Below are 20,711 nucleotides of genomic sequence, written 5' to 3'. Positions count from 1 at the left end.
TGGTGGAGACCATAAACAACATAAAAAGGACTACGTTTGGAAGAGTCATGTGTAGCGCTGTTCCAGGCAAGAGGTCTGCCCCAGGTTGGTCAAACCAATTATCCTGGGTATCGTTAACGAAACAACGTAAAAAGACATCCAGAGATTGATTAGCCCTTTTGGCTGTCCTGTTAGTTTGGGGATTCTAAGATGAAGAAAAAGCCAATTCAATACCCAATTCTTTATGTAGCGGAATGGATGCTCTAGCTACACTTTTATTCCTTTTTGTTCGGCCGTACATTCCCCCTCACCCCCCCTCCCCCATTCATTTACCGTACCAACTATGTGTGGGTCCCCAGATTCCTTTCGTATTTTGGTCACCCTGTGCCCATTATTGGTGCAGGGTATGTTGAATGTATTGCTTGTCTGTGCCTCCCCCACTCCCCCTTTTTTCTTGTCCAATTTTTTCTCCAGCAGGGCATTTAAACTAGCTGCTTTGTCCCTGCCAGACCAGTTTAAACTAGCTGCTTTGTCCCTCCTCAATCTCCTATCAGCCCTTGCTATTGTCTGACCCCACCCTTCCTTATACTATAGTGTGTGCTATGTCTAGTAAAGTTGAGTTGCTGTGTTAAGCTTCGCCATTTGTTGTCTGGTGTTTGGGGAAAGGGATATAATCTGCTGATGGAAAGGGTGTCCAAGGCTGTAAGCACATTAGCCTGGTCCAGGGTGGAAAAGGCACTCAGTGATCCCAGACAATGAAGTACTCCAAGGTCCCTGATTACTAAAAGGTAGCCGACTTGGCATAGGTACTCGGTTGGAGTACTGGAGCTCCGGTACACTTTACAAAATGATTTCCAGAATCAATAAATGAACTGTGAACCCCTGTCAGAAACAATGTTTTTGAGGAACCCCATGTAATATTACTATTTCCTTAAGGATAATTTGAGCAAGGTCTTGTGAGGAAGGTAATTTTCTAAGCAGGACGAAATAGGCTATGACCATAAGTATAGTATTATGTCCATTGGAGACAGGCAACTCCACAATAAAGTCCATGACTATATGAGACCACAGAATGAGAGGCACAGGTGTGGTTGTAACAACCCACATTTCAATTTGTGCGTAACCTTAGAGGCAGCACAAGTCTGGCAAGTATTGACATAAGCGATAACATCGTCCTTAAGAGAGGGCCACCAGAACTTTCTGGTTACTGCTGAAATGGTTTTGCGTGTGCCTGGATGCCCAGCTGTAATGTTATCATGGAACACAGTAAGAATTGCCCTTCTTTCTGATTCGGTAACGAACAGGAGACCTGAAGGTTTAGTACTTGGTGCGTGAGGTTACGCTGCGATTATGACACCAAGAAGAGGCTTGGACAAAGATAGTACAGTGGAAGCCAAAATACGAGGTGGAGGTGTGTTGGCTTTCCTGGTTTGTTAGGGAGGGGAGGGGGGTCTTTATTGTAGTTCTCGGTCTGGTCCCCTATTACTGCGGGTATCTTGTGGGTCTAAGTGGTGAGTCTGAAATGGGCACGACCGTATATAGCAAGTTATGTGTGGTGGAGAGGCGTATTGAAACTATAGTGGTGAGGTGCCTCAAAAAGAAACAGCAGCAAAAAAGATAGTAACATTAACATTTTGCGGTATCTTAGGTCTGAGTACAGGACCTAGTGTATTCAGTCTGTGGACCTGGTATGCAGTAGAGAGTCCAGCTACTAGAGCGGTGTTTTTCAGGTTTCTCCTCCGGCATGCAGTTTGCGTTGTGCCGAGCGAGGGGATGATGGAGGGGTTTATACCCGCCAGACCCATTGTGGCAGATCTCACTGGTCCGTGCAGGCTCAGGCATTGCATATGTTGGTCCAGCTCCTGGAGAGTCGTTGCCCTGTATGTCTCGCCCTGATGGGTGAATGATATGGCTTTCGGGAACCCCCAACGGTAAGGAATGTCCTTGACCCTTAATGTCTGCAATAGTGTCTGTAGGGTCTTGTGCCATGCGATGGTGCCTCTGGTGAGGTCCGGGTACAGAGATAGGGTAGATCCCTCAAACACCAGGGGAGTGTGTCCTCGGGCAGCCGCCCGGATCGAGATCTTGTCTTGTAGCGATTGAAAACCTGATGATCAGGTCTGCCGACGCCTCCGCTGGTGCGGTAGTTGGCTTCGATAGTCGGAACATGCCCTCAGGCTTGATCACCTTGGCCTGTTTTGGCGGCAGCAGGGTATTAAGCAGGCGTCTTATATAGTGTGGTAAATCTGTCGGGCTCACCGGGTCTGGGATGCCACGTAATTTCAAATTGGTGCACCTCCTGCGTTCCTCCTGGGCTTCCATTCTGTCCGCTGTGGCTTTTTGCCTCTGTTGTAGCTCCGCCAGTGGGTGTTCCACAGCCGTGAGTCGTGAGTCCTGTGTGTCTGCCTTTACCTCCAGGAGGGTTATTTTTTGCACCGCTCCGTCTATGGCATCTTTATAATGGGCCATATCTGCCGCTATATTAGCTCTCAGTTCCGAGAGCATGTCCTTAAGTTGGGCAGCTGTGACCGGGTCACCGGCAGCCGGAGGTCTGACTTTTGGCTCCAATGGCTGAATTTTCGAGGTCCCCACCCCAGGGATGTAAGAGAGATCTTCAGAGGAATATGAGGAACCTCAGTCTCCCGACGCCATTTTGTCCCATGTTTGTCGTTGAGGGCTTCGCAACATCTCACCGATATCATGGCAAAAGGGGCCTCTATCCGCCCTCTGTTTTTTGTTTTTCCGACCCATCACACACTTATGTAGGTATGTGATAGCTTGGTGACAGTTCCTGGCTCTTTTCCGTTCTTTTATTGCTGTAGTTTAGTTTAGAAGCCCAGAGCTCGGGAAAAGTGTGGCCGCTCCGTTCGGCTGCTAGCTCCGCCCCCGATGTCTCCACTCTTTTAGTGCCAATATGATAGCCAATAGCTCCCTGTTACCAATGTCAATTCCTTTGCGCTGAGGACAGCTTTTTAGAAAAGAAGCCACAAGGGTGCAGTTGTTTTGTCATGACACTCTCTCTGAGACAGTATAGCACCAATCCCTGTTTCAGAGGCATCTACTTCTAATATGAAAAGCCTGCTGGGATCAGGATGAATGAGTAAAGAAGCAGAAGCAAACAAAGTTTTAAGTTGTTCAAAGGCATTAATGGCTTCTCTTGACCAAAATGTACCTTTAACTGTTTTACGTGTTAAATTGGTGATCGGGGCTATTATTGTAGAAAAGTCCTTAATAAATCTACAATAATAATTAGAAAACCAGATGAATCTTTGGATAGCCTTCAGACCATGCGGTAGAGGCCATTGTAACACTGCCTTTAGTTTCTTGGGTTCCATTTTGAATCCTGAGGCAGATATCGTATAGCCAAGAAACTGTACCTCCTGATCGAATAGTAATTTTTCTAGTTTGCAATACAGACCATTTTTGAGTAAGGTCTGTAGAACTAGTTTAACTTGTGCATGGTGAATGTCTTTATCAGGTGAGTATATTAGTATGTCATCTAGATATACTAACACAAAGGAATAGATGACATCAAGACATCATTGATGAGATCCTGGAAAACAGCAGAAGTGTATCAGCATGTATCTTGTCAAACACCTCCTTTACCTCCCCATATTGGGAGGAAACCGTAGTTGACAATGGAAAGGCAGTAGCGACACTGATAATACCCAATTTTTTAGTTGTAGGCTTTACACATCTGTTACTACATTCATCACCCCTCTTTAGTATTTCCCCTTTCCTCCAATCTATATGTGGATCATGTTTGATTAGCCATGGAAAACCAAGTACAACGGGACAAGAGAGCATGATCTGTTCCCTGTGCAAGACCCCTACTTGCAATGAAACAGGTAACGTCTCATGGGTAATGAGTGGTTTCCCAAGAGGCCTACCATCTATGGCCTCAACGGCCAAAGGTGTTGACCTCTCCTTTAGAGGGATATTATGTGTGGACACAAAGCGAGCATCTATGAAGCTTTCTGCTGCTCCTGAATCTAATAGGGCTTTGCTATTGACCTCAAGCTTGTGTAAGAAAATGGCAACAAAAAGGAGAAGTCTCGAATGAAGCATAGTGGGGGACATATACATAACACCCCTACTGGTACTTAGGTGCATGAGTTTTCAGGATGTATCGGGCAATTAACCCTCATATGTCCCTTCTTGCCACAATACATACACAGACCCTCACTCCTCCTGAACTCTCTTTCTGTTTCAGATAACCTCATGACCCCTAACTGCATATGTTCAGATCTGGCAGCTACAATAGGGGCTTTTTGAACAACAGGGTTGGAGAAGCAGGGAGCGAGAAAAGTACTATTACTTCTGGGCCCGTTTCTTATTCTTTCCCTTTCACTTAGCCTGTTATCTATTTGCATCATATAAGTTATATATTCATTAAGTTTTTCTGGTAAGTTCCTGGCAGCAACCTCATCTAGAATGGTATTGGACAAGCCTTCAGCGAAAGCAGAGACGAGGCCACTGTTTGTCAAATCCACCTTTGAGGCAAGGGTACGAAATTCCTTTCCTAAAAGGCTCAAATGTTAGTTTGAATTCCGCAAGGAATTCCGCATAATCATAAGCGATAGACTTGTTTCTCTCCCATAAAGGATTTGCCCAGGTTAATGCCTTCCCTGTCAACTGATTCATCAAATAACCAATCTTGGATCTATCCGAAGGAAAGGAGCCGGGAGAGTCCTCAAAGTGGTACTCTATTTGGTTAAGAAAACAACGTCATTCCTGAGCATTACCCCCAAAATGAGAGGGTGGTGAGAGGGATACAGATGTGGCCTTGTAAACTATGGGTACAACAGCGACAGGAGGGGCTGGAGGAGGACGTTGATTCTCCGGTTTGAGGTGAGCAGTAAGAGCCAACATTGTCTGAAAGGCCTGGGCGAATTGATCCATATGGTGATCATTTTCTTCCAGCCTTCTATCACAAGCCAACATGTGTTGACTTAACTCTGCAGGGTCCACGGCCCTGTCGTAATGTCAGGATGAACCTGTGGCCCAACACGCAGAAGTAAGTCAAACACGGACAAAATAACAAACAGTAACAACGTATTACCGGGCCTTAGAATGGCCGGATTTAATGTAAAGAATAACTAGTAACGAGCCGAGGTCAGGAATAAAGAAAGGAACAAATACAGAATAAACATACAGAATAAACAAAGCCAAAGGGTCAGGAAAACCAGAAATACAGAAAGTCAAGACAAGCCAATAACCAAATACTAGTAACAGAAATGCGCTCTTGGATAATCAACAGGATGGAAACCATGACAGGGCACTGAACAACTGCAGGTTTGGGTTTAAAAAATACAGTAAACCCTGCTATTTGCTAATTTGGGTCCCATGACCCTAGAACCTGCGTGGATGGTGAAAACGTGATGGTGCACGCAACTTCACGTCACTATTGATATCAAATAGCGATGCCTTGCAGCAGCCGGCGTCCTTCCTAATGCTGGACCTGGCTGCTGTCATAGGAGTTGCACGGAGGGAGAGGCGCTGGAGGCAAGGTAAGTAACCTCTGCCACCTTTAGTGTGACCGCACCGATCAGACGCGGTCACATCGCAGTGCCGATCAGGCACCGTGATGGCGTGACCGCACTGATCAAGTGCGGTCACAACGAGGTGCCGATCGGGCACCGTGATACACTCATTAGTTCTACCACTGCACCAGGGAATCTATATTAGCAAGTAACTAGCTCTAGGACTACCAGGGTCGGTAAGACACACACACACACTATACCCCTTACATGCACTCATACCCCATACACACATATGCTATACCCCCAAGCACACACTGGGCTCCATGCAGTGCTGTATCCTGTTTTTTGCTGCCCTTGCGCCACCCCCCCCCCGCCACCTCCCCTTCCCTGCCTTCTAAATACACACATTCACTGACAGACACGCACACGCACACACATTAACAGACAAGCACACACTAACAGACACGCACACACACTAATGTGTCTGTGAGTGTGTGTGTCTGTTAGTGTGTGTGTCTGCACACACTAACAGACACACACACACACTCACTAATAGACACACACACTCACATTAACACACTCACTTTTTCTTTAAAAAATTAATCCACTCCTTACCTTTGGGAATGCTGGGGGAGGTTATCCTTCTCCCTGGGATCCAGTGGCTGCTGGGCGGTCGGTCGGGCGCCACTGGCGAGGGAGCACTTTCCCCTGAGCTCTCTGCTCAGCTCCCTTGCGTGCCGCAGTCATATTCCGGCTCCCAGCATCACTCTGCGGGCGGCGCGCGAGGGAGCAGGGGAAAGTGCTCCCTGACCAGCTTGTCAGTTAGCCGCAAGGCTAACAAGACATTTACCTGGGCATTTGGGGGCGGCTTTTTATGCCGCCCCCTGGAAAATGCCGCCCAAGGCAAATGCCCTGTTTGCCTCGCGGCTAATACGTCCCTGGCTGCATGTACACAAACACTACAGCCCCTATAAACATACACACACACACACACAATACCCTACAGCTCTGAAATACTGCAATACACACACTACAGGCCCTGCCGACACACACAATCTCTACAACCCTCAGACATAAATGTACACACACACGCAACACACTCCGAGGCACACTTACTGTACTTGGAAAACAGAGTCTGCATTACATGAGGTCCTGACATTATATTTCACAGGACTGTATATCTGCACCTTAATGTACATATGCAATTTATATATTAGTTTAATAATGATTGTTTACAGCGGTTTTATGTAGCAATTATACTTATATTGCAATTACAAGTTTAAAGGGACACTGTAGGCACCCAGACCACTTGATCTCAATTAATTTTAACATTGCAAGGATTATTCACACAGGGTTCCTAGAGACCTACGATTTGTAGACTAGACAGATACAGAACTTTTGTTACAAAACAAGTTTAGCCATTTTAAGCAAGAAAAAAAAGGATGTTTTTTTTGTAGCACATATGTAGTTTTTTTGTACTTTTTCAAATTTCTTGTTAATGTTTTGTTTTTACTTTAAAGCTTTCAGCAAGTCACAGAGGAGTGAGGTATAGTCTATCAGGGCTATTTATTTCGTATAATGTAACTTGTCAGAAATTCAAAGCAGCCGTAACTTTTTAGGCCAATTCAGGGAACTGGAAAAATTCTCCATGACAACTATCAATTTTTTTTCCTAAAGTTAGAATTCAAGTTAAATTAAAAGTAATTTTCAAATGTAAAACCAAAATAGCCAAACTGTAAAAAAAATAACAAAAAAAATAGCCAAAGTCAGCTGTGCTTTCAGTTTGGCTACTCCGGCCTTTAATAATAATAATAATAAAAAAATCACTTTGAATTCTAACTTTATTAAATAACATTGTATGATTTTGGTTTTGTCACATATGCCTAAAATTTTACATTCATTTGACATTTCTAACAATTCACAGTTTAGTGAATAACCTTATAGGTCTGCATTAAAAAAAATGGACATAAATTATAAATATGCTAAATAACCTGTCATAGTACAGAAAACGTAATCAGAGCACAAATTTGTGAAGACTCATGCACAATGCTTTATATGTATGCAGTTTAGAATAAAACCAAACATTGTCTCGGTGAACCCCTTAACTTCTGGAATAAAATGGAATCATGACGGAATATTTCCGCCATGTGTCCTTAAGGGGTTAAACTGTTCTGCATAGCTCTACCAAGTTACTGTAACACTGCAGACCATAAATAATATGTGTTAAATAAATTTGTTTTTGAAGTTCCCCGATAGCTCACTAAATATGCAGGATTCAGGCTTAAGCCACACTTCTAAATACTCTAACATATGATAGATAACGATGAAAGTGTTCCCTTCTTCCCTAAAATATTCATAGAAAGATTTACACACACAATAGCAGGATGCTTCAATTTGCCGCATTTACTTGTCTCCCGCCACTTACGTCCCCCCCCCTCCTTCCCTTGATGAAACCAGGCGTAGAAATACTGTAACGGTCGACATTATATGGATCATTGACCTTCAGCAGTGTATCTATTCTAGCAACTGCCTATTTATCTGGAAAAATACAACATGGTACAAAAGACTGAGAAGCTTGCATAAGTGTATTTTCAGATCACTGGACTCTGGATACTAAAACGGTTATCAAAAAAAAATAAGAATAAAATATATATATTTAATTTTCCTTGTTTTTGGATAATTTTAAAGAAATATTTTTACTTTTACTAATTTACTTATATCAAATTCAATAAAATCCAGTGATCAAAATAGTTGGAATTACAGATGTTCATGGGCTACAGTTCTACTTCCATGTTTAACCACTCTTACAGAGTTATTCACTAAAGTGAGAATTGTTAAGGATTTCAATTGCATATCATAGTTAAGGCCATAATAATAGCAATACTTCCAGTTTGGTTGCTTTGGCCTTAAAAGATCATTATATTGTTAAATTAACTATTTAGGTCCCGAACCCCCTTGTATCGCATGGAAAATGTTATTTTCCTCACCTTTTAGTCCCATGCTGCGCTTGGAGCGGAGTGGCTAGCTGCGAATCCATGGCTCAAGATCATACTTTTCCCATAGAAAAGCATTTGGGGGCTATTTTGCACGTGCAGCTAAACGCCACACAATGCCAATCAGCATCTCCTCATAGAGATGCATGGAATCAATGTATCTTTATAGGGAACTTTCAGCGTCTCCATGCAACGTGTGGAGACGCTGAACGCCAGTAATGCACACTAGGAAGCACCTCTAGTGGGTGTATGAGTGACTGCCACTAGAGGTGTTACTAGCCAGCAATGTCTACAGTGCTAAGACTGCTGGGCCATGCTAAAGACACCAGAAGCACTACATTAAGCGGTAATGGTTCTAGTGACTATAGCGTTGGGGGTACAAATTTGTATTTCTAATGCTATCTTGTTAACAGTTTAGGTTCTTATTGAAACAAACAAAAAAATGTTTTACTTACCTTTTCTCCGTGCTGCAGTCCTTTAATGTCTCTAGAAGACCATCTGATTGAAATAGTCAAATTTCTGTTAACCACATCAGTGGATAAAGCATGGAAAATTACTATCATATGATGCTCGATTTTCTTTTAAACGTATATTAATTACATACATTTGATAAGGAAGTGTTTTTCTGTAGTGAGGTGGTGTGGCTAAGGAGGCAGGCTTATGGTGCAGAATTATGTAAAATATTTAGTTTATGCAAAAACTATAAAGAACCGAGCATGCAAAAAATACAGCTCATTAAAGAGGCCAAAACCTATCAAACGCATTAAAATTCTATTGGTGCCCGTAATGTCCTTTTAGTTTGTCAATTAGTTGATGATTTTACTTTTGATTCAGAAAAACAGTGGGACTTAAGCTTTCCCTATTGCACGCCATGAATTATCACCTTCTAGCTATCTAACTTCAAAAGGTTAACTCACTACTGTCAGAAAGCCATACGCTTCTAAGCAGCAGCTTCCTTTCTCTATCCAGAGATAAGCCCTGCAGTGCAGGGGATAGCTGATTGGCTGAGAATGTCAGCCGATCACTTTCAGCCAATGAGCTAAGCCCTGCACAGTCAGACTTAGCTAAGACAGAAAGCTTTTGTCTTTCTGCCTAAAGTAGTGTAAGATTTAAGCGGAACCCACCAGACATTAGTGAAAAAGTCCAACAATTCTAAAATGGTTTGACTACTTACAATGGGGGAGGGGAGCAAGTACTGGGGCACCCTTGGCATATTAAAGCAGGGGTCCTCAAACTGTGGCCCTCCAGATGTTGCTGAACTACAACCACAACTGTGCCCACTTTTTTCATTTTGCAAAAAGTGCAGATTTCAATAGAAATTGACACTTTTATAAATTATACTGGTAACACCCACTTGGCTTTCAATCAGACAACCAGTCCTGTTACTTCCTAGTTTGGTTAGCTCAGTTGAGCTAAAGTTTAGAGGCAGCAATTGTTCAGATTGCACCTGCTTTGCAAAGACTTCTCATTGAGCTGCATTGAGAGTGTTATTGGAGAGCCACAGAAAATCTGGGTGGGGTTAAAAGGGGAGAGTTTGCAAAGGTTTTGCAAGCTGTTTTTATATATATACCCCAGTGGTATAAAAAAATCATACTTAAATGCAAACAAGTTTTATTACGGGCATGTATCCTAAATGGTGATTTTTTATTTATTTTACAGTGCAGTGGAGTGTCCCTTTAACTGGTCCTTTTGAAGGAACCACGAGATCACATAGCAATGCAACATACCATAATCAGGCTTATCATAGAGATTGTGTAGGTTTGAAATCTTACACAGAATTAAATTCTTAAAGGACCACTATAGGCACCCAGACCACTTCAGCTCAATGAAGTGGTCTGGGTGCCAGGTCTCTCTAGTTTTAACCCTGCAGCTGTAAACATAGCAGTTTCAGAGAAACTGCTATGTTTACACTAGGGTTATTCCAGCCTCTAGTGGCTGTCTCACTGACCGTCGCTAGAGGCGTTTCCGCGATTCTCATGGTGAAAATCACAGTGAGAAGACGCTGACGTCCATAGTCCTATGGACTGATTGAGTGCATGTGCATTCGGTGGATGACGTCGGAAGAGGGAGGAGAGTCCCCAGCGCCGAGGGAGCCCGGCGCTGGAGAAAGGTAAGAGATTAACCCCTTCAGCCCCCTAGAGCCCAGCGGGAGTAGGACCCTGAGGGTGGGGGGGACCTAACGACCCTATAGTGCCAGGAAAACGAGTTTGTCTTCCTGGCACTATAGTGGTCCTTTAACTTACACTAAGATTCAACGAAACACTAAGAACCCAAAACAAACAAGATAACGTTTGAAACCTACAAGGCTCTTGCAATGCATGATGGAGCCAAATTCACTACATCTAGACTAACAAACATAGACGCAGCTAGTTCATTATTATTTTATGAAGTGTCCTTGTACAGTACCAAACATAAGATACAGCGTTAGAAGACTGTTTTCTTTTATTAGTTGCTAAGCTCTATATACGGTTACCATATTGCAGGAGGATAGATGACTATACTTTATTGTCTTATGTTATTGAAAATCCACATTCCCTCAGCCTTCTCCCTCAGGTCAAGATTTGTCTAAGAATACATTCTCATTCTCAGTGTGCAAAGTCTGTCTGGAGAGAGGGAAAAAAAAAGATTATGACTGTAATATACTTAAATCCAATTTATTTGCCTGACTAGGAACTTCAGCAGTTCACAATTGCTTCCTAGAGTTTGTATTTAATTCCTTGATGACAGACAGAATCATCATCATAATCAGGTACCTAAAGTCCACCAGGCCTCTCATCGGAGCTGGGATCATTTAACTAACAATTCACTAAGTCAAATATCACAGAATTGTATATTATTATTATTAGTGTGAAACTGAACAAATTAAATATTGTAAAATAACTTTTTTTTTGTGGCCTAACATATTGAAATAGGTTTTCTTTTTGTATTATGGCAATAATCCATTTATTGATTTCACCTCAGAATTAAACAAAAACAACATTATGGTTACAAAGGGGTAATTTGATGATGAATGATTTTTTTTGTAATTTTTTTTTTTTTTATTGCAGTGCATTTATCAGGTTTGGATAATATTTTCTGGGGAAAACACACCAACTAAACCAGCCATTGTGAAGCAACCAGTGATTGGAATCAGTTACGATAAAAATCTACAGTATTTCACAATACCACATGATCCAAACTGCGAAAAAAAAACCTTGTTGGATGTTCTTGAATCTGGAGAAAACAAGCCTCAAGGTTCAAATGCCCTATTTCTTATACACTGGTTTATTGGACTTTTTTTTTTTTACTTTTACACAAGTGATTTTATCATGCACTAATGCACTGTGTTTTACACAGTGTGCACTTAGTGTTATATAATTGTTCAATAATTTGCGGTTTGTGCACAATACAGTAACTGATTCTTTTTAACTTTTAAGTCACAAATTTGTTTTGGTTCTTGCAAAAAAAAAAAAAATCTTAAATTTAAATTCTTCATCCATACTTAGCACCTAAATATAGTGCTTGGTTATCGCTTTTAAAACTGCATCGTAACCACTTTACATATTTTGTTTTATGGCCACAAAAAGGCACCCAGAAAGCATTCATCTGTCTGTAGGCAACAGTTAAAAACATGAAAATATATTTATTTTAGATAAAAAAGAAAGAGATTTTAAATTGACTAGAATCACAAGAGCTGAATTTGTGATATAGAAATCACACTTTTCACTGGAGCGCCATTTTTTGACAAATAGAGTCTTGTCTAGTGGACTCTTTTTTTAATTGAATATATTTTCATTTTCCAGTAAAATGTATATGTATTTTTTGTAGAGCCTATTACAATGGAGAGAGGATACAGACTTATATACATCTTTTAAATGACTTACATAAAAAAATAATAATAATAATTTGTGAAAGAATGTGCATGTATGTCAGTGTGTGTTAAATCAGTGATTGTGCTTGTCAGTTTGTCTAAAATCAGTGAGAGGATCGGTCAGTGAGTGAGTTCTCTGTGCGTAAATGTGTGTGTGTCAATTTCCTCTGTGTAACTGGAATACTCGTTGTATACATGTGTGTCAGTGTGTGTTAAATCAGTGATTGTGTTTGTCAGTTTGTCTAAAATCAGTGACAGTATCGGTCAGTGAGTGAGTTCTCTGTGCGTAAATGTGTGTGTGTCAATTTCCTCTGTAACTGTATGCCTCGGTGTATACATGTGTGTCAGTGTGTGTTAAATCAGTGAGTATGTTTGTCAGTGTGTCTAAAATCCGTGACCGTATCGGTCAGTGAGTGAGTTCTCTGTGCGTAAATGTGTGTGTCAATTTCCTCTGTGTAACTGTATGCCTTGGTGTATACATGTGTGTCAGTGTCTTCTGTGCATAAATGTGTGTGTCAGTGTCCTCTGTGTGTAACTATTATGTGAGTATTATATTTTCATTTTGTGACTTTTAAACTTCAGATTAATAGATATACACCCCTCTTTACATACACAATATTCACATGATGTCATATTTATTTTAAAAATACCCTTTACTACCTTTAACCAAGCTCGTTCTCCAATATGGAATTAACTTGAATATCCGTGTCTACACATTTCATTTGAAATTACTTTCTTGAGACAGGGGCACTTAGAATTTTGTTTAAAACCTGCAGAGGTACGTCTCCATAAAAGGTTGAGACACACTGACTTAGTGTATTTAAATTGCTGGAGTTCACCCTGTCCTGAACAGAAGCAGATTGTCTCTGTCTATGCAGTAATTCCAGCCACTATTTATCAATTTATGTTTTTATTAGAATTGGATATTCTTAATATAACTTTGTCATAATATGAGAGTAGTATCAAGAATTAGGTAACATAGGATTATAACAATAACCAGCCACTATTTAAAAGAGTACATAAAGACATTCCCTTGGCATCTGTGGAGTGAAAGCTGAAGCTTTCAAATTAATGGAAGATAGTTTGGTTGTTAAGAAACAATATGCAGTTCTTTTGCATCCAGCAAGTCACTTACACACTTGGGAAGGCAGATTTGGTCGACCAATTCCTCCAACAGATGTACAAGCATAGGCGATTCAAGCAGTGTCTCATTTAACATGATCATTAGACATACATACACTATTGATTAGTATTGGAATCAATCATACAAGCTTCAGTTAAGTTGCTAATTTTCATGGGTTGAATAGTAGATTATACAATGGATACAATTTACAGTACATGTAATTAAAATGTCATTATCTCAAAAGAACCAGAGGGGTATCAGCTACATCTCACTAACAAAGCCTCCCAAGGTTGAAATGGTCATCTGGGGTTGCGGCATATTTTGAGCAGACTGGACTTCTCTTGTGAATAGAATTATGTAATATATGAAAGTGGCATATAATCGCACAAGTGAGCTAAAATGTAAGACCCGAGTTGGAACCACTCAATTAAAGGTGAATAGCCCAATCCATTCTCAATGTTCTCTTGAGCTTACTGTGGTGGTTATGGTGCCTAAAGTGTCCTGAAGGCCTCCACTCTACCCCACTGTAATAGTCAAACAGTCAAAAATTTGATTTCTTACCTGGGGTCCACCAGTCGCTTCTCTGAGCCTCTATTACACTGGATAGAAATTGGTTAGGTCTCATGTAGTAAAGGGCTAGTTTATTGGTTAAGAGTGTAATTTGATTCTTGCTTTTGGAACTTTCGGCTCTCCAGCATTAGTAGTGGAGGTGTGAAGTGCCACCTAGTGAACCTCAGGTACAAAATCAAACCGTTCAAAAAACAAAAAAACAAACAAATGGTTCAACTACTTAGAGTAATGGGGAGGGACACCAGGGCAATCCTGACACCATAGCTACTGCAAAAAGCTGTAGTGGTTATGGTGCTTGGAGTGTTCTTTTAAACATAACTTATTTGGACTTGAATTAATTTTAGCTCAAACTCAAGTGCAATGAGAGGAGCTTCTAACAATGACTGACAAAAAGCTAACATGGAGTCATCCAGTTGCAGACTAAATGAGTGTGCATTTCTGCATTTAATTTTATTTTTCTCACCTCAAACACATATTTCTTAAATATAAGGATAAGTAAAATAAAAAGTTAAACTTCAAGTCTAGACTGGGGGATATGGTGTTTTATATATATTTTTTTAACTTAATTTTATGGACTTTGTTGTAATTGTCAGTCTGGAAGAGCCTAGTTATTCACAAAATCTGAAATGTGCCACATTTACTGTGTCTGCCCAATGATGGCTAATGTGACATGCAAGAACTAGGTTTCCCATGGTTCTTAGCAATTTTCATTCATCACTACCCAACAGTACAATTTGGAATGCAAGTACCCAACTCTGTTCTGGATAAAGTATGTCACCAAATGGTGTATGCAGAGTACAGGAGGACAAACGTACCTGAACAGGTGCTCAGACAGAGGCACTAGAATAATGTGTTGACAAACCACTAATTATGGTAACAGTTTGTGATCCTGAATTCACACATTTTTCTGTTAATGTTCTGTATAGGCTATATTTTACCCCAATACAGAGTATTTGCCCCTTTTCTCAATGTTCTCATTAATTCTGTCTTTGATTATAAATCACCCTGTCATCAAAAGGATATAATTGTTACATTTTTAGTCTGTTAAAAAAAAAAAATCTGCTATTTTACATTAATGTAATTAATATGTAAGGTGTACATTTCATCCTTGTGGGATTTAATTCACAAGTCAGCCGAACAGTAGTCATGTTCATTGCCTAAACTTTGAACAGTTTTCCTACCAATTTGTACAGTATTAGGCATTATTACCCTGGAGTCATTATTTAAGGTTTTTGAAGCTCGCACAGATATGATATAAATTGTTGAAGTCAAGATTCTCAAACATCTGGTATTAACCATGAAAGGGGACTATAAAAGACAAAGGCACATTTGTGATCATTCTCAGTAGTCTTTTTATGTAAGGTAATTACCAAAATAATCTACAGACATGGCTGTGATTATTAATGGAAATTATGGCTTAAAAACTACTGTGTAATGTACTCACGCAAGTCAGATAGGGAGTACTATAATCTAATGAACAGCCCTGGGGTTACAAAATGGTTGAATTCATACTTTCAAATCTGTTGTCGCAGCTAATGTGCTGTAAAGGGAACTTGCCCCTTGTTCAAATTTACTTAGTTCTGGAAATGTAAAGTCGTTTGCAAATTCCTTCTATTTTAATATCAAAAAGACACTCCAGAAAGGAGTCTCAGTGGGGTTCACATTACGTTTAGTACATTCAGAGGGATCATAATTACAATTGTTTCCTTTATCACAGGGTAAAATAGTCTATCTGTATGATTTTTAAGCTCCACAAGAGATTTTTTTTTCGAGAAGGGAGGGCGAGTGGGTGGGTGTTTTAACTGGCAACATCAAAAACTTTTCAAAGACTGATATACATATATATGATTTGGGTAACGTATTTTGTTAATATTTGGTACTGAATGGGTTACTGTACAATCCCTTTATCCTTACATGACATCAAATATATGATCATCGCTATTCACACTGTGTGAAGGCTATAGCAAACTTAATCCTCATTTGAATTGTTTGGATAAACTTTTTAAATTATTTCGAAATATTTTAAGATTTTTTTTTGATATTTTAATATTTTGAAGAAAAAATAAATCAATCATTTTAAAAGCCTATCCAAAATTTTTAAATGGTTTTAAAAGCTTATCCAAAAGTATTAAACCAATGTCAAAGTTCACACACACACACGAAAAAAAAGGGTGTGGAGGGGTTCTAAAGGCATTTTGTGTCCCAATTCATGCTTTAATGTTATTGAATATTTTAACGTTACGATAAGTGTTACGGTAGTGTAGTGATTAATGTTTAATGTAGTGTGTTAGGGTAGTGTAGGGGCAAAGGTGTGCCTAGGTTATATGGCATCTGGGGCAGAAATATAAATTGCCACCCCGTGTTACAAGATGACAAGTGACCTGCAGTTGGGCATAGGCCATTTAACAAATCTGGTTGTCTAATGCATGACTAGGAGGTTCCCTGCCATTCTGGGTATGCTCATTATTATGCCTCTGTCACTCTGTTGTAGGATTATATCATCATCTATGACCATCATTGAACTGAGCGGATTAGTGATGACGAACATTAACATTTGGCCACAAACAAGTTTCTGCATCAGCAATTATTATCTCATTCATGTAACGCCAAAACTTCACTTAGTCTGAATAGAATGTTAAAAAGTATTTTTTTTCTGCTTATTATCCAATAGGAAAAAAAAGGCTCCTACCTACCTTATGATTGCTCAACCTCAACAGATTTACATAGCATTGTGTGCATGTGAACACAAGTGACAGCCGGCTCATAAATCTATGCAGTGGTAGGGGCTTCCTAAAAGCAATTCATTTTAATTATGTTTGACATAAAAGACCACCTACAGATGAGACAATACAGCTGTAAGATTCTCCAGGTTTCTTTTGGGAATACTTCATAACTGAAGTATGTTTTCCTGTAGGAGTATTATCGCCATTTGATTTAATTTTTAATTTTTAATCAAAAATAGATCAAAAACGGAAGGGGTGTCTCTGGGGAGACATACTTCTAATTTAAAGTGGTGTATGCTTCTTTTAGGTACGAGAAGCTGCCATGGCTATAAAACTCAGGAATGACACCCTTTGTTGGAAACACATGCCTCGCAGATTTACTCCTAGCAATTTCACTAATAACATAATGATCAGTTGTCAAACACGGACAAGACATACTTCAATGGGCAATTTCACTCAATTTTCATGGAGATTGGCTGGGAGAATTGTTGACAGTTTTATACAGGATCACAGATGTATCTGCTTTCCATTTAATTTTTTTTTTTTTTTTTAAACTCCGGTGTCCTGTTATTTTATCTGTATAAACCTAGAGGATTGCTTTTGAGTTTCCAGCTGGGCATTTGCAGCACTTTTATATTATAAGTATACTAGTGCAATAAATAAATGTAAAAAATGGCCTAAGAAAGGAGGGATTCAAATTCATTATCCAGAGTCTCCCCTACCCCACTAAATATGGAGAATTGACATGGAATTTGCACCTTTTAGACCAAAAAGCTGAATCGTAAAAGGTGTCCAGATCAGCAGGTTTGTGCTAGAATATATGATGACATGACATGCCTACTGACCCCCCAAAATACTGTTTCTTTTTAGATAAACAAGAACAATGCCAGCAAACACGTTTGACCTGTCAGCTGTTAGGACACTTCTCCAACAGACCGCTCTTGGCAGGCTGCGACACCCCATGCCGATTAGTGAGTTTCTTCCACTGTCTTTGAACTGGCCAGGAATACAGCCACCACCATGATGCCGACCATAAATACTACCCCTAGTCGTCATTGTGCTCCCCCCGCAGACAGGACAGCCTGCAACCCCAACTGGAGACCAGTGTTGAAAATATTTAAACCAATTAAATTAAGATGAACGCTCTTCTTCCTCAAACTCAAGTTAATGCCTTCCAATTCTACATGTCTAACCACCAACCCTACCAGACGGGAGATCCAAGTGGCCCAAAAAGACATGCAGCTATCTGAATTGAACCTTTCTAGCCCCTTTCGCCAGAGTAACAAGGTGCAGCAATCAGCTTCTCGACTGGCAAACTGAAAACCATCTAAGCAGTGTTAATTTCAATACTCAAAAAGGACAAAATGGACACTGGACCCACTGTCTTGTGCTTGGCAACAGGAACGCCAAAATGTGCCACCACACATTGAATAGCCCGGCAAAAAATAAATTAAAAAAATCAAGTAATGAGTAAGGGGCCCAACTTGCACAGTCACCAATTCCAAAAAAGTAACAACACTGAAGAAATGACACTCTGCTACAATGTAAAGTTTTAAGTGTACAGCGTGTATTACAGTGTGAATTTGCTGTCCCCTCAAAATAACTCATACAGCCATTAATGTCTAAACCATTGGCAACAAAAATGAGTACACCCCTAAGTTGAAATGTCTGAAGAGAATTGCTGCAGAGGTTGAAGTGGTGGGGGGTCAGCCTGTCAGTGCTCAGACCATATGCCGCACACTGCATCAAATTGGCCTGCATGGCTGTAGTCCCAGAAGGAAGCCTCTTTTAAAGATGATGCACAAGAAATCTTTCCTACAGTCAAACATGGTGGTATAGTGTCATTGTCTGGTCCTGCACTGGGGAGCTACAGTTCATTGAGGGAACCATGAATGCCAACATGTACTGTGACATACTGAAGCAGAGAATGATCCCCCTCCCTTTGGAGACTGAGCCTCAGGGCAGTATTCCAACATGATAACGACCCCAAACACACCTCCAAGAAGACCACTGCCTTGCTAAACAAGCTGAAGGTAAAGGTGATGGACTGGCCAAGCATGTCTCTAGACCTAAACCCTATTAAGCATCTGTGGGGCATCCTCAATCGGAAGTTGGGTGAGCGCAAGGTCTCTAACATCCACTAGCTCCGTGATGTTGTCATGGAGAAGTGGAAGAGGACTCCAGTGACAACCTGTGAAGCTCTGGTGAACTCCATGCCTATGAGGGTTAAGGCAGTGATGGAAAATATAGGTGGCCACACAAAATAGTGACACTTTGGGCCCAATTTGGACATTTTCACTTAGGGGTGTACTCACTTTTGTTGCCAACGGTTTAGACATTAATGGCTGTGTGTTGAGTTATTTTGAGGGGACATCAAATTTACACGGTTATACAGACTGTACACTTACTACTTTACATTGTAGCAGAGTGTCATTTTTTCAGTTTTGTCACATGAAAATATATAATAAAATATTTACAAAAATGTGATGGGTGCTTTTGTGAGATACTGTATATAAAAAAAAAATTATATATATAAAAATATATATAAATAAAACAAACTAGAGACGTGCACTTGCTTTAATCCTGAATAGAAATATGGATAAATTTAACAAATTTCAGATAAAAATCAATTTCTGATTCAAGAACTAATTGCAAATAATCCAAAATTACATTTTTGGGATCTATTTGATAGTGTATCTGACTGTGTGTGTGTCTTTGGTATTGTCAACCTGTATGTGTGCCTGAGAGTGTGTCTCTGACAGGGAGTATCCTTGTGTGCGAATTTCTGTTCTGTGTTTGGGAGCGCATGTATGTGTGGGGTAGCAGCTTGTGTGTATGTGGGCTGCTTTTGATATTTGTGTGTTTTGTTTATGGTGAAGCTGTGTTTCATGTGTGAGAAGTGAGTATGTTGAGGACTGTCTTAAGGGGTGATTGAGACAGGTTGAGTTGGGGGAGTTGGGGGAAAACAGCAGAGGAGTGTGAGTGACAGTGTGAGTGTAGCAGCCTGAGACGAAGGGAGTGTGTGTGCGTGTGTGTGGTGACAATGTGTAGGGAAGCTGTGTTTCTGTGTCCAGACTCCCCCCACTAGTTTTTATTTACTTATTTTAGGTTTGGCTCCTCTCCATGCTGCTGCCATCAAAAGTCACAGCTCATTTCCTGTTTTGAGGGATAATCATTAACTTTTGTGCATGTATGTTGTTATTTATGAAGTTTTAAAAGCAAGTCTTACTGCATAAATCCCTCACCACCAGCAATTGAGGTTGTATTAAAGGGGCATGCAAATACGCAAACCAAAATAAAGCAAGGGTTAAAAAAAAAAAAAAAAAACCCGAAATACACACTATAGAAAGCATGTATTAAAGGTTTACAAACTTAATATAAACCTGGTCAGGATGCATTGTTGGGCACACCTCTCCGCTGTATTACAAACCTTGGTTAGAGTATTTGACTACCTAAATTACACAAAAAAGACCTCAAATTAAAAGGATTTTGATGCCCATTTCTTTTTTTTTATTCTATAGTACACAGGCAAAAAATATATACATTTTTTTTTCTTTTACAATTAGACATGCTAGACACTCACACAAGCATCAGATTGGAGAGAGGACAAAACAAAAACCCACAAAGTCGAAACAGCTCAAAATAGAGACTTGAGTTACAAAATCAGTTCAAGATGAACACAAAATACAGATTAAATCTTGAAATACTGCAATAAAAAGATAAAAGTTATTCGATCTATAAAACAGCTTTTAGAAAAATAAATGTGTCAATATCTTCTCTGCATAGTGCTAATGCCCAATATAGAATATTTAAAACTAAATGTTTAAATATATAAAAAAAGTGGCAATACTGAATTATTTGTACTTATACAATCGGTAAAAAAAAAAAAAAAAAAAAAAATCAGTGCAATTACATTATTTCTATGTAAGAAACCCGTAGTTAAAAAAAAAAAAAAGCTTTAGACGATATTTGTTGACTTTCCAAGGCACC

This window comes from Pelobates fuscus, chromosome 10, assembly GCF_036172605.1.
Source record: "Pelobates fuscus isolate aPelFus1 chromosome 10, aPelFus1.pri, whole genome shotgun sequence".
NCBI classification, from domain to species: Eukaryota; Metazoa; Chordata; class Amphibia; order Anura; family Pelobatidae; genus Pelobates; species Pelobates fuscus.
This window is presented reverse-complemented; position numbering follows the sequence as displayed.